This window comes from Podarcis vaucheri, assembly GCF_965113315.1.
Source record: "Podarcis vaucheri genome assembly, chromosome: 1".
NCBI classification, from domain to species: domain Eukaryota; kingdom Metazoa; phylum Chordata; class Lepidosauria; order Squamata; family Lacertidae; genus Podarcis; species Podarcis vaucheri.
Genome location: NC_138759.1, coordinates 134,716,604 through 134,729,705, shown reverse-complemented (window position 1 = coordinate 134,729,705; position 13,102 = coordinate 134,716,604).

Here is a 13,102-nt window from a genome sequence, read left to right as displayed (position 1 = left end):
TGGATCATGTTTAGTCAAAACTCTCTACTATGACCTGTCTGCCTTGGGTGGCCCTGCATGGCATTCCTCATAGCTTCTCTGAGTTATTCAAGCCCCTTTGCCATGGCAAGGCAGTCCGTATACTTAAAGCTATGGTTTTCCTAGTAGTGATGTATGGAAGTGAGAGCTGGACCATAAAGAAGGCTGATCGCTGAAGAATGGATGCTTTTGAATTATGGTGCTGGAGGAGACTCTTGAGAGTCCCATGGACTGCAAGAAGATCAAACCTATCCATTCTGAAGGAAATCAGCCCTCTGTGCTCACTGGAAGGGCAGATCCTGAAGCTGAGGCTCCAATACTTTGGCCACCTCATGAGAAGAGAAGACTCCCTGGAAAAGACCCTGGTGTTGGGAAAGATGGAGGGCACAATGAGAAGGGGACGACAGAGGACGAGATGGTTGGATGGTGTTCTCGAAGCTACTAAAGTGAGTTTGACCAAACTATGGGAGGCAGTGGAAGACAGGAGTGCTCTGGTCCATGGAGTCACAAAGAGTCAGACACGACTAAACAACTATATATATATATATATATATATATATATATATATATATATATATATGCAGGTTATGGTGTCTTCGGGTGTCTTCCCGTGTAAGAGTCGGGGTGTCTGGGCGACGTTTCGACGAGGTCTCACTCGTCATCTTCAGGATGGTGCTTTCGGCTTCTTGTTACTGGAACAGAGCAGAATCTGGTGTTTGAGTTCCTATAAATACTGTTGAGGGGTGTGGTGTATAGCCTCCAACGTTCTGGGCAGAGAGGAAGTTCCTAGATTAGTGTGCCTTTTCTTCTTTTGTTCCTTAATTACTTGAGGGATATCTTGAGTGATTTCATGAGTGATATTCTGAATACCACTGGGTGGGTCATTAAGTGTAGATTAGTTGTTAAAGCTTTCGTGTCTTGACCTCTTACACGGGAAGACACCCGAAGACACCAAAACCTGCATTCCTGTACCCGTGAAAATCTACGAAAGCATATATATATATATATATATGCACGAGCGCGCGCGCACACACACACACAAATTTATCTCCAACATCTCAGTAGCAAATATTTGACTATTCAGGAATTAATTTCCTTTATAGTAGCAAGTGATCTAACCTTGAATCTGTTACACATGTGTGTCTGTGTGATTGTGTGAATGACAAGGAAGGAAGTGGATAAATGGAATCCAAAAATCATATGCCTACTGTATATGATGTTGGATTCCATTTATTCATTTTCCCCCTTGTAATTTTATATGATTGTATCATCCCTGTTAATTTCAAATTTCCCCTCTGTTTCCATATCTTTCTAATTAATTATTACTTTCTTGGAACCTGGCTCTGCTTCCAAGATTTGGCAAATGATATCCGTGCTATAGTATATACAGTAACTGTGTTTGAAGCTTCCTGATATTTGCCTTGCCTGGGGGGCAGTCAGAGGGGTGGGGCTTCGTCTGCCTTTCTCCCCATTGTTTCTTCAAGGGGCTCTCAGACAATGTTGTAGTTCTTCCCCCATTTCCCACCGCTAGTTTCCTAGCTTGGGTTCTCACAGAGAAAATTGCTTGGGCCAAAAAGGATGATGGGAGGATGGGTGCAGCCAAGAGGGGGCAGAGAAGGCAGGGCACTATAATTAATTAATTAATTAATTAATTAATTAATTAATTTTACTACTCAGATACATTCCCATCCTGCCACACCCATGAGTGTGATTGCCTTAAAACACATTTTTGTGGAACACTGCAAAGGAAAGACACACATGGTGTGAAAACATCATTAAAACCCACTAACGAGAGAACCTGGAAACTTTGTATTTAAAAGCTAAGCAAGTCATACACCTATGGCTTGTTTAGAAAACATAGTAGTAGTAGAAGAGGTTTATTTAACTATAAAATAATGTTTAAAATCGGGGCTTGTCTTATACACAGATTGTGCAGAGGGGGGACGGGCGATTGGTTGCAGCTGTGAGCAGGAGGTTGTCAGCGGTGATTAGGTGGGTGAATGGTGGCTGCTGTGGATTGGCTTCCGCTGCATCAATTGTGCTTGCGCTTGCCTGCTGCTTGCAACTATCAGGCAGACGCTTTGTGGCTTTTGTGACGTGTGCGATTGGTGATTTGTCAGTCTGGTGAGTGATTTTTGCCAACCCCTCCAAAAGCTCAACAGCTCTGGGCCATCTCCCCCCATTTTCTCAAATTGGAGTCTCAAATGGGAGAATCTTATACATGGAAAAATACGGCACTCAAACCTGGAACCTTCCTTAATAACTGTTATTACCATTTGTGAACATGCTTTAGGCTTCCTACACCTCCACCACATGAAAAAAACACCTCTTGACCTCTCTTTGGTGCCATAATTGGCCGTTGGGCCTATAATTTGTTTTGACCATTGGGCCATGCAAATCTCTCCCCTCAAATCTATTGACTGGCTCCCCATCTGCGTCATGAATTCAGTACGGTACATTCAAGCAGACATACAGGGGAAGTTTAGGCAGGTCTGTTCCCCTGAGGTTCTTACATCTAAAATGTACAAGAGAGAGAGGGAAGGGAGAAATTGCCTCCTCTTCCAATGGAGCCTTGCTTAAGCAACAAGATCTCCCTGAATTTAGGCGTGTCTCTGCAGCCTTGGCTATCCTTCGGTGCTGACTGATGGATTGCACCTTGACTCTGCCTTGGGCTTTGTCCTCTGGTTCAGCCTTGGTCTTTGGGTACTGGCAGGTCCCCATGACTCCCTGCTTCTGGCTCACTCCAGATTGCTCCCCACAGCCCAGCCCCTGCAGGACAGTCCTTCTTTGATTGTTGGCTGCAGTTTGGAATGAAGACTAAGAGGAAAAGCCAAAGGCTGTGAAACAAGGAAGAAAGGCAGCAGTATGGCTGTGTCAGCAAGGCAGGAGCTCCATGCATATGGGAGAAGGATAAAAAACTGGACACCTTCAGAAAGTTAAGGGGTTTGAGGAGAGGCGGTCACCAGGGGCATCTAATGAGGACTGAGGCATGGATAGGGCAGAACCATGGACTACATGGAATTGGCAGAGATGACTGGCAGAATCCGTGACCAGGGAGAAGAGTCGGTGGAGGAAGACTGGAAGAAATTTAAAGATTACCTGCAGAAGCACTGTAAAATTAAGGAATGTTGAAATGACGTTTGGTTGAAAATAAGTGGTACTGGTAAAGAGATGCTTAAGAAAATGTAAATAGGGATTGATAGTTGGAAATGCATATTTATAATAATAGGTTAATATATGGAGTAAGGATAAATGTTAGAGGGTAAGGATCTGCTGAATTTAATATTTGAATTGGAATACAAAATGGGAGGTGTGAGGAGGTCAAGAAACTAGTGAAGAAAATATAAGATTTGAAAATATTAATTTACTTTTTGTTTTTAGCTTTGAACTTTGGTGTTTTTCTTTGTCTTTATTCTTTATTCTTTATTCTTCTTTTCTTTCTTCTATCAACTGTTTCTTTATTGTGTATTTTTTACTTGCTTTCTTTTTGTAGTTTAAACGTTGGAATTGGTTTTTATTGTCTGTGAAACATTAATAAATATCATTTAAAAAAAAGAGGCATGGATAGGGCAGAACCATGGACAAGGTTTGGATATGTAAGGAAAAGAGTCATAAGAGTGAAGAACATGGGGGGGGTATTTATTTTGTCTTCTCCAGTAGGGTTTAGCTTGAAGCCAAAGAGATGGACATGCTGAACCCCAACAACAGCAGCAGCTCATGTGAAGGAATCTGTGGTCACCATGTCCTGCCAGCATAGCAAGGGAGGGCAGAATAAAATTTCCCAATCTGTTTATGGTGGGGGAAATGTCCTTTGCTTAAAACTTTTCTGTTCTGGGGTGACCCCCTCCAGATTATTCACCGGTGACACACCATTCCAGTAGGAAAAGAGCAGTAGCCAGAATGGGCCCAGCCAGTTATTTATAGTCCCTGGGAGTGTTGCCTGAATTCTTCAGAGAGTCATCCTTGCCATTTGGGATATGGGTGGGTAGTTGTTGAAATGCATGTAATGACGACAAGGACACAAATGCACAGTGTTATAATTCGGGTGGGTGGGGGCCACACCTTCAAGTGTTTCCTTTGCTGCATAATGAATGTTTGACAGCACACTAGCAGGCCTCACAAAATTTGACTTCTCCGTGTTTTATAAGGAAAGCTGAAGTCCTTTTTCCACTGCCTTCGCCATAGTCTGTTGGAAAGGTTGGAAAACAGTAACAGTAACTATGTAAGGCTGCCCCACCTCTTCCTCTCTCAGAACAGGTCGATCTTGCATGTCGGAGTACACCTCAAAAAATAAACCAACACCCTTCATATAAAGTGGTTAACTGGAGCCTGGCTGACTCCACCTAGAATGTTCCAAAAAATCTGGATGTTCATTGTGGGCAATGGTCACATTCCTGTGCGGGAGGCCAGCTGAATGTGCCAGGCCATCTCATTTGCTCCGATGTTCCTTCGTCACCAGACATTAAACTGAGCTCACAATTAATGGGGTTGTGCTGTTTCCTGGTGAAAGGCCCAGGATTCTTCAGCACTATTTTCCCCTGCCCAAGTTATAAGGTATGTGCTTATTCACCTAGTGCTCAGCAAGACCCTCCCATTCTAGCTAAAAACCTTAAAAACCAGGGGTATGTATGTGTGGACCAAAACAAAAAACAAAAAAACACCACTACCACCCCATCCATAACTGGGGATGAACTGTCATGTGCAAAAGGAAGCTAGGTGTCAATACTTCAAACAGCAAAACCCAATTATTATTACATTAACACTGAATGACAAACATATCTTAAAGAACTTGGCGCTAAAAATCAAAACCCAAAGTTTATTACAATAATACAATATAAATTTTGTGGTGATCACATCTGAAATCCCACCACATGCAGCATAAAAATAACACCTATGCAATACCAAATAAAAAAAGGAAAATTGTATTTGTGGTTATTTTTAAGCAATATCACTACTTCTAATAGAGAGCTCAGTGAGTGCTGACAGGCGTGTAGTGAGGAAGCAGAGAAACAAGAGGCAGGCATCCATTTCCTTGGTGAAACCCTGTGGTTTGCAGAAATACACAAAAAACACAAAACCCCCATTATTTTAAGAACCCTCAGCCTAAGACTGGTTCTGCTTGGTGGCCATAGACATAATCAGAGGAGACCAGTTGAAATCAACAGGTTTAATTCATTCTTACTCACTGGCTTCAATGAGTCTACTCTCAGGGCAGTTCAGTAGTGTTTGTTCAGCAGAATCAAAGGAGTGTTCACAAAGTTCATGGAAGCCTGTTCTGGCAGCGTTGATTCGAGGCCACACTTTCTGCTTTGTACTATAGGCCCTCTTTGGCTGCAGATGGATCTTGCTCACCACCAGAGACTGGCACTGTGGTAGCTCTGTGGTAGCGCCTAGTGACAATCAAGTCCAGCTGGTGCCAGTGGCCTGACCTTGGATGTTTTCAGGAGACTCAGTGTTTTGCTTTGGTAGAGAAGAACATGTCTGTGATGCAGAGGTTGTGATACAGGACAGCTAGGGTAGCCTTTGTCCATTCTCGTTCATGCTGCCAGTGCCAAAGTGGCCTATGCAGCTGTCCTATGTGTGATAGTCATCCCCAACTCTGGCACTGAAATCTCCCAGCAGGAAAAGGTGTTCGCAGTCTGAGACCACCCTGACAGCCTGGTCTAGTTCCTCCTAGAACTGTTCCTTCACCTGTATGTCAGTGGGAATGTAGACACTCAAGATGCTAACCAGACTGGAGGTGGTTGAGAGAAAGAGAGAAAGCAACCCTCTGGTTAGCAGTTCTATCACAGGCAGAAGGAAGTTCCTCACTGCAAAGACTACACCACGAATACATGGTTTTTTTGGATGCCCTCCTTGCCAAAAGAAGGTGTAGTTCTTCTGTTGTAGGCTGCCATTCAAAGCGAGTCTGGTCTCCTGTGAAATGGCAATGTTGAGTGCTTTCAGCTCATGAAAGTCATTGACTTGTGGCAGGTTCATGGACAAGCCAGGACACATGGGCCTGGCGTTTCAGTTTATTAGGCCAGCCTGCCGGGGGAGGGGGGTTTAATTATCTTCTTTGTTGCCTGGTCTGCTTGTCAAGCGATACTCTGAGCTCCAAGTACCCACTGAAGCAGGGGGCAGTGGTGGCTGCACAGCTTAAAACAGGCAGTAACTGACCAGTGAGACACAATGATCTCTCCCACTGATGAAGGCAACCCATAACTCTCATGCCTTACACAGGTTGAGCTTATAACTCGTAACTGCTGCCTCCCGCATTGTTTTTGCTGCATTGGTTGTTGTTATTTAGTCGTTTAGTCGTGTCCGACTCTTCGTGACCCCATGGACCAGTGCACGCCAGGCACTCCTGTCTTCCACTGCCTCCTGCAGTTTGGTCAAACTCATGCTGGTAGCTTCGAGAACACTGTGCAACCATCTCGTCCTCTGTCGTCCCCTTCTCTTTGTGCCCTTCATCTTTCCCAGCATCAGGGTCTTTTCCAGGGAGTCTTCTCTTCTCACGAGGTGGCCAAAGTATTGGAGCCTCAGCTTCAGGATCTGTCCTTCCAGTGAGCACTCAGGGCTGATTTCCTTAAGAATGGAGAGGTTTGATCTTCTTGCAGTCCATGGGACTCTCAAGAGTGGCCCTGATCTTAGTTTTTTTTTTTTTATGTTGAGCTTTGCTACATTAGCAGCACCAAAATGACCTCTCCAGGGCTCAAACGTGGGCAGTGTGTATGGAAGTCCTGGGCTGCCCAGACAACACGACAGACACACACACACACACACACACACACACACACACACACACACACACCGCCTTGCTGGTGTCATTAACACATCAATGAAAATCATAAGCAGGGCAAGAGATTCTCTGCCAGTCAGGGGGAGGTTACAGGAGACATGCTGTCACACAGGAAAAATGTGCACTTTAAAAAACAACAACAGTGTTCTGGAGAGGGGGCAAGCAGACAGGTTGGGAGGAGTTGCTTGGCAAGGGGTTTCTGGGAAGGAGAAGGAGGAAGCAGGAAGAACTGAAAGGCAGAGCCACCTTGGCAGGCAGGGACCAAGGCATGGAGGATGCTGTGGACCAGGTGAAAATATATGCTTATAAACCATATTTCTTAAAGACACAACAGTTTCCACTGCAGCTTGATTCCTAATGGAGACACGGAACACCCTGGAGCCTGGAACCCCCTGGAATCTTTCAACCTCTCGGTGGAGATTGCAGGTGGTGTGCAACCTTCGTAACAAAATTGTTCAAATCAGTTTATGGTTGGGGTGAGCTGAAGTGAACCATTTTAAGTTAGGCAGAAGATGGTTGTGTTTGAACCTTGTACAAGAAACAAACAAAAGAGTACTGACATGTATGTATGTAGGTATGTTATATGTATATGTAGGTATGTATGTTATATGTGTATGTTATATGTAACATACATATGTATGTATGTATGTGTGTATGTATGTTATGTGTGTATGTTCTTACATATATGAAACATAAAGGAAAATGCCATAGCACTTAACTTTTTATATATATAAAAATGAAGCTGAAAGTAAAATTTCTCATAATAAGTAAATATGATACAGTGCTGGTTAACTCATTTGATGAAAAATAATAAAAATAAGAATTCCAGAAGGCATTTTAATTGGTTTGATTTTAGTGCTAACTGATCCTGATTTTTATACTGTATCTTTGCAAACCACTTAGAGACTATTGTAGTGAAGTAGTGTATTAATTGTTGTAAAAATGAATGAAAACATTGCTAGCATAAGACAGACTCGTGTTGAGTTTGACATTCAGCTTCAAGTGGCATTCTGAGGTCCACCATCCCTGGATTCCCAAACCTGTCCAGTGCTAGTTCGATTTACAAACATCACGTAAGGATACGTGGAACAGTCCCTCATCTCTCTCTCTGTTCTTCATACATACATAGGCACAGAATGTCACTAGTTTTATTGAGATGCTGTTTTCTACTTCCCCTAAAATTCCTCAGATGAGTACTTAAACATTGAACAATTGGACTTCAAATAAGAACTGGTGATTAGAAAGGAATTGGACTTAAAAATTTACCTTAATTTGGTACTGAAACGGGAAGGTCTAAACAGGAAGTCAGCCTTCCGTTTCCTTGTAGTCAGAAGAAAGCAAAGACAACGTAAACTAGAGCTTAGAAAATCGTTTTCAAAGAAGAAGAAGAAGAAGAGTTTTGGATTTGATATCCCGCCTTTCACTCCCCTTCAGGAGTCTCAAAGCGGCTAACATTCTCCTTTCCCTTCTTCCCCCACAACAAACACTCTGTGAGGTGAGTGGGGCTGAGAGACTTCACAGAAGTGTGACTGGCCCAAGGTCACCCAGCAGCTGCATGTGGAGGAGCGGAGACACGAACCCGGTTTCCCAGATTACGTGACTACCGCTCTTAACCACTACACCACACTGGCTCTCCAGTGTGGAAAACCAAGGATTGGTTTTCACCATTTAAAATCGTTGAACCCCCCCTTCGGTAGCAGGAGAAGAATGGGGATCTTTTTTGGACTGTTTAAACCTGCAGAAGTGAGTTTAAAGTAAAGTAACTTTCCACCGTCCTGATCCTGGAGCGGGGTGTCAGAATTTATGTTTGAAGCTCATTGACCAGAGACAAATGTTTTTGACAGACAATTAAAAGAAGAGTAACATTGTGATTCCACTGTTTCCTTTCACATTTTAAAGGAACAAATATTGACAAAATATCTTAGAAAAAGAAACTTTGTTGCTATTGTCCTTAAAAGAAAGAACAACCAGAAATTTTCCCCCTAGAGGGGGACTGTGAAATTGTAACTAATTCTAGGGAGCTTTCAGCTGCCACAGATTACAACCGTGGGAAAGGACTTGCAGGACAATGCTTTCAGAAGCACTGTTGGGTGTTTTCTGTAAAATAAATGCCCTATTGGATCAGTTAAGTCAGAAGACAGATTTGATGACTAATGCGGCCAGAACATTTGAACAGGTAGTGGGAAACTACATGGAGCCCACCCAGGAACTTAAACAAGAGTGTGCCATGACAGAACAATTGAGAGAAGAGGATGTTGCTGAATTTTGGGCGCCAGAAAGGGAGGAACTTTTGGCCCTGCAGGAAAATGAGCCTTTGGATTTGACAAATGAACTTGGAAAAAACCAGATTTGGAAAGATAAAGTTTGGATTGATTTGGAAATGGGGGGTTGGACTGACCCCCCTATGCAGAGATGTTTGGACTTTCTGAGTCTGGCAATGGGCCGTCAGATGTTTGGAGCTGTGGGGGCTCCCAATTTTGGAGGGAATTTGAAACATGTCTTAAAATACCACATGGAGTCTAGTCTGGACTATGGGAAAGGGGCTGATTTGTTGAAAAGGGTCAAAAACACTACCAAGCTGGAGTTCCCACGAGGAAAAGGAAAATATGAAGAAGAGCTGCGGAAGGGACATGGAAGAGACTTGAAGGCCTCGGATATAAGATCACCAGGTTAATGTGCCAGACTAATGGGATAAAAAGGACTGACAAACCTGGGACCAGGAGGAAGGGACGCTGGAAGAAGATTGGATTGTTCTTATTTCTTTTTTCTACCATTAGGAATGCTTTATAAAATTGATGAATGTTAGAAAAATGTTGAAATGAAATTATTTGGCTCTTGTAAGAATGTTTAAAGAATTAGGTAAAAAGGTAATGGTTATGAGAAGTTGATAAAAATAAGATTTAAGTCTTAAGCTTTAAGGTTTTTATAAGATAAGATGAAAATAGAGTAAGGTAATGTAATGACAGAATACTATGAATTATGGAAAGGATTTGCTGTGATAATTATTAATTAAGATACAAGAGATGGGAGGAGGAGGAGGTCATGGAAAGAAGGTAATGAAAGTGGAGAATTTGAAAATGATGGTTTTATTTTTTATTTTTTTTCTGTTTTGTCTTTTTTCTTTGTAATTTAAAAAAAAATCTTTTTTCAATAAATATCATTTTAAAAAAGAAGAAGCAAGAGATAATTAATCTCAGGCTCATGGGCCAAAATATTGCTATATTGGAGGGGCTTGGACTAGATAATCCTCATGGTCCCCCCCAACTCTACAGTTCTATGATTCTATGTTGGGAAGTGAACTTAAGAATGAAAAAAACGAGAAGCCAAGAGGAACCAAAATTGGCCGATGTGTACACATACATACACAGATGGGATGGGGGAGTGGAGGGAGATTGGATGGCATCAGCTTGGACTGCATGTTGAAAGTTCTGCTTGTGCCAGTGTGGTGTAGTGGTTAAGAGCGGTAGTCTCGTAATCTGGGGAACCGGGTTCGCGTCTCCGCTCCTCCACATGCAGCTGCTGGGTGACCTTGGGCCAGTCACACTTCTCTGAAGTCTCTCAGCCTCACTTACCTCACAGAGTGTTTGTTGTGGGGAAGGAAGGGAAAGGAGAATGTTAGCTGCTTTGAGACTCCTTCAGGTAGTGATAAAGCGGGATATCAAATTCTTCTTCTTGTGGAAGGGTCTTTGTGCGTAGGCAGGCGTGATTTCTCTCTCTTTTTTGGTGCAAATTATAGACCGTGCAATAAGATGCACATTTGGATGCATTTACCTAAGCCCCTTCTATTAAGGTTGGTGCCAGCAGCCATGATTCTATGCCCACCTCAGCCTCCACGTGTTAATCTATGCCTGGATGAAGCATCTGCACAGGGATAACAACGTTAATGGAACAACTCCAGGTGGCTTGGAACTATCATATTTGTTTCCCCTTAAATAAACAAAGATGATCATGATGGAGAGAGTGTCATTCCTGCCCCCACCCAAAATTCTCCGCTTGGCCTTATCTATTCTCACATACAGAACCTGGCGATTGCAGGTCCTCTTGTTCAGCATGAGCAACAGCTGTGATAATAAAGCCACACGCAGCTGAAGACAGAGGCTAAAAGGGAATAAGGTCATAGAACTGAATTTTGCACATGAGCTGTTTTTCCAGGCTGATTTAGAGGGTTCAGATCAAAGCTATTTTGATGGATGGAGACAGCAAACTTACATTTTCTAAAGCACACGAAGAAAAGAAATGGAAAGGAGAAAATGGAAAATGGAAAGAAGAAATGAAATGGAAATTTGAAGAGAATTTGGGTTAGGCTCAGAGATCCTATAGATCATGGGTAGGCAAACTAAGGCCCGGGAGCCAGATCCGGCCCAATTGCCTTCTAAATCTGGCCCACGGACAATCCAGGAATCAGTGTGTTTTTACATGAGTAGAATATGTCCTTTTATTTAAAATGCACCTCTGGGTTATTTGTGGGGCATAGGAATTCGTTCATACCCCCCCAAAAAAATATAGTCTGGCCCCCCCACCAGGTCTGAGGGACAGTGGACTGGCCCCCTGCTGAAAAAGGTTGCTGACCCCTGCTATAGATACTCCTTGTCTCACAAGGCAAGGGCCACATCATGGGTTTTCTAAATGGCTTGAACTTTTCACAGGGCTGCTCATAGGTGAGCAACAGTCGGAGGATTTTGAAGGCTGACACTGTTGTACTGTGGACAGCAGAGAGCCAGTGCGAGTACAAAAAGCATGCTGCACACATGAAGCCATCACAAGCAAAGGGGCAAAGGCACAAGCATGTCTCCCATTTGTGTTGCCCCTTTACATGAATAATGCTTGAAGAGCGCTAAATTCTGGTTATGTTCTGCAAACCAGAAGTGTTAAAACTAGTTCTTAGTGCCCAAACCAGGCACCATATTAGAGATCCCGATATGTCTGCCAAAGAGCTTCCAGTGGTTTTCAAACTTTTTAGATGGGGCAACCTTTCCTCTCGGATTCGCCTACTGAGGAATCCTGATGTGCATCTGTTCCGAGATGCACACCCCCCTTTGCGCATCACCCCAGCCAGGCCAGGTGAGCTTCCCCAAGGGCCACTGTGAGCTTGAGGGTTGGCTCTACATCTCTCTTTCGCAGCTGCCCATCACAGGGGGATGCTGATATGAGTGCAAACTGCCCTACAGGGAATTGTCTACAGTTCTTATTTCTTAATACAGAATAAACTGTAAGTCCCCCCATTTTAATGTTGCTTGTCAACTGCCTTGGAAGGATTTGTGTCTTTCCTGAAAGGTGGGATATAAATAATGGTAATATAATGCTAAATAAATAAAAATCAGAGTGGAACAGTACGGTTCCTCCAATGATGATGTAATGCTATGGGAAATTCTGAACACGTAGTAAGTAGCCTTCTCTGCTTTTGGCACAGGGAATTATTTCCCAACTGGACAGGATGCTTACATAAAGTGAGATCCTCACACAACACTCAGAGGCTATAAGGTGGTTTTACTGTCTCTGTGAAAAATAGACTGCAACATACAGATTAATATTTAAAGAAATAATAAAAAATGTTACATTCTTAATGGTATTTGTAGTTATATTTGTAACCCAGTTAGCAAGGGTTTTGCAGAACCATTTAGAGACAGTCCAATTCAATTCTACTGATGTCATCTCTGGAAATCTTCTGGAGTTCATTAGAAGCAGCTAAATCTATATAGACTCCCTTTTAACAAAATACTCTGTTCAAAAGCATTTTCCATGTGTGATATTGCAGCTCTTATCTCTGAAACCGACAGAAATACATAGCTAGAATGCCTTCAAATCTCATGTGGATTTCTCTGAATAAAGAGCATTCCAAGTTATAATGAATACTTAGAGGTGCCAAAACCCAAAACTATTGTTTGTTTGTTTATATCCTGTCCTTCTCCTAAGAAAAGCATGCAAACGCCCAGACGTCTGACTGAGAAGTTCTTCTCATTATTCAGTGGAGTACTCTGCACATGTTCAGAAAGACTCCATTCTGATTACTTTCTGATTAGTATTACTTTATTTTTTCTTAAAAAACAAAACAGGCATTTATCCAGTTGGGAATCACAGGGTTCCATCTTGTCCCCTTTCTTGTTAAGCATCCATCTGAAGCTGGTAGGAGAGAAAAGAGCACTGGCGGATCAGGGCAAAGGCCTGCTCAGTCCGGTCTCCTTTTCCTCACAGTGGCCAGCTCGATGACCATGAGAAGCCCACTGGGACTGGGTGCAGTGGCCTCCTCCCGCGGCTGTTCCCCATGGCTGGTATTCTGTGGCATGCGGCCTGTGATCATGGAGG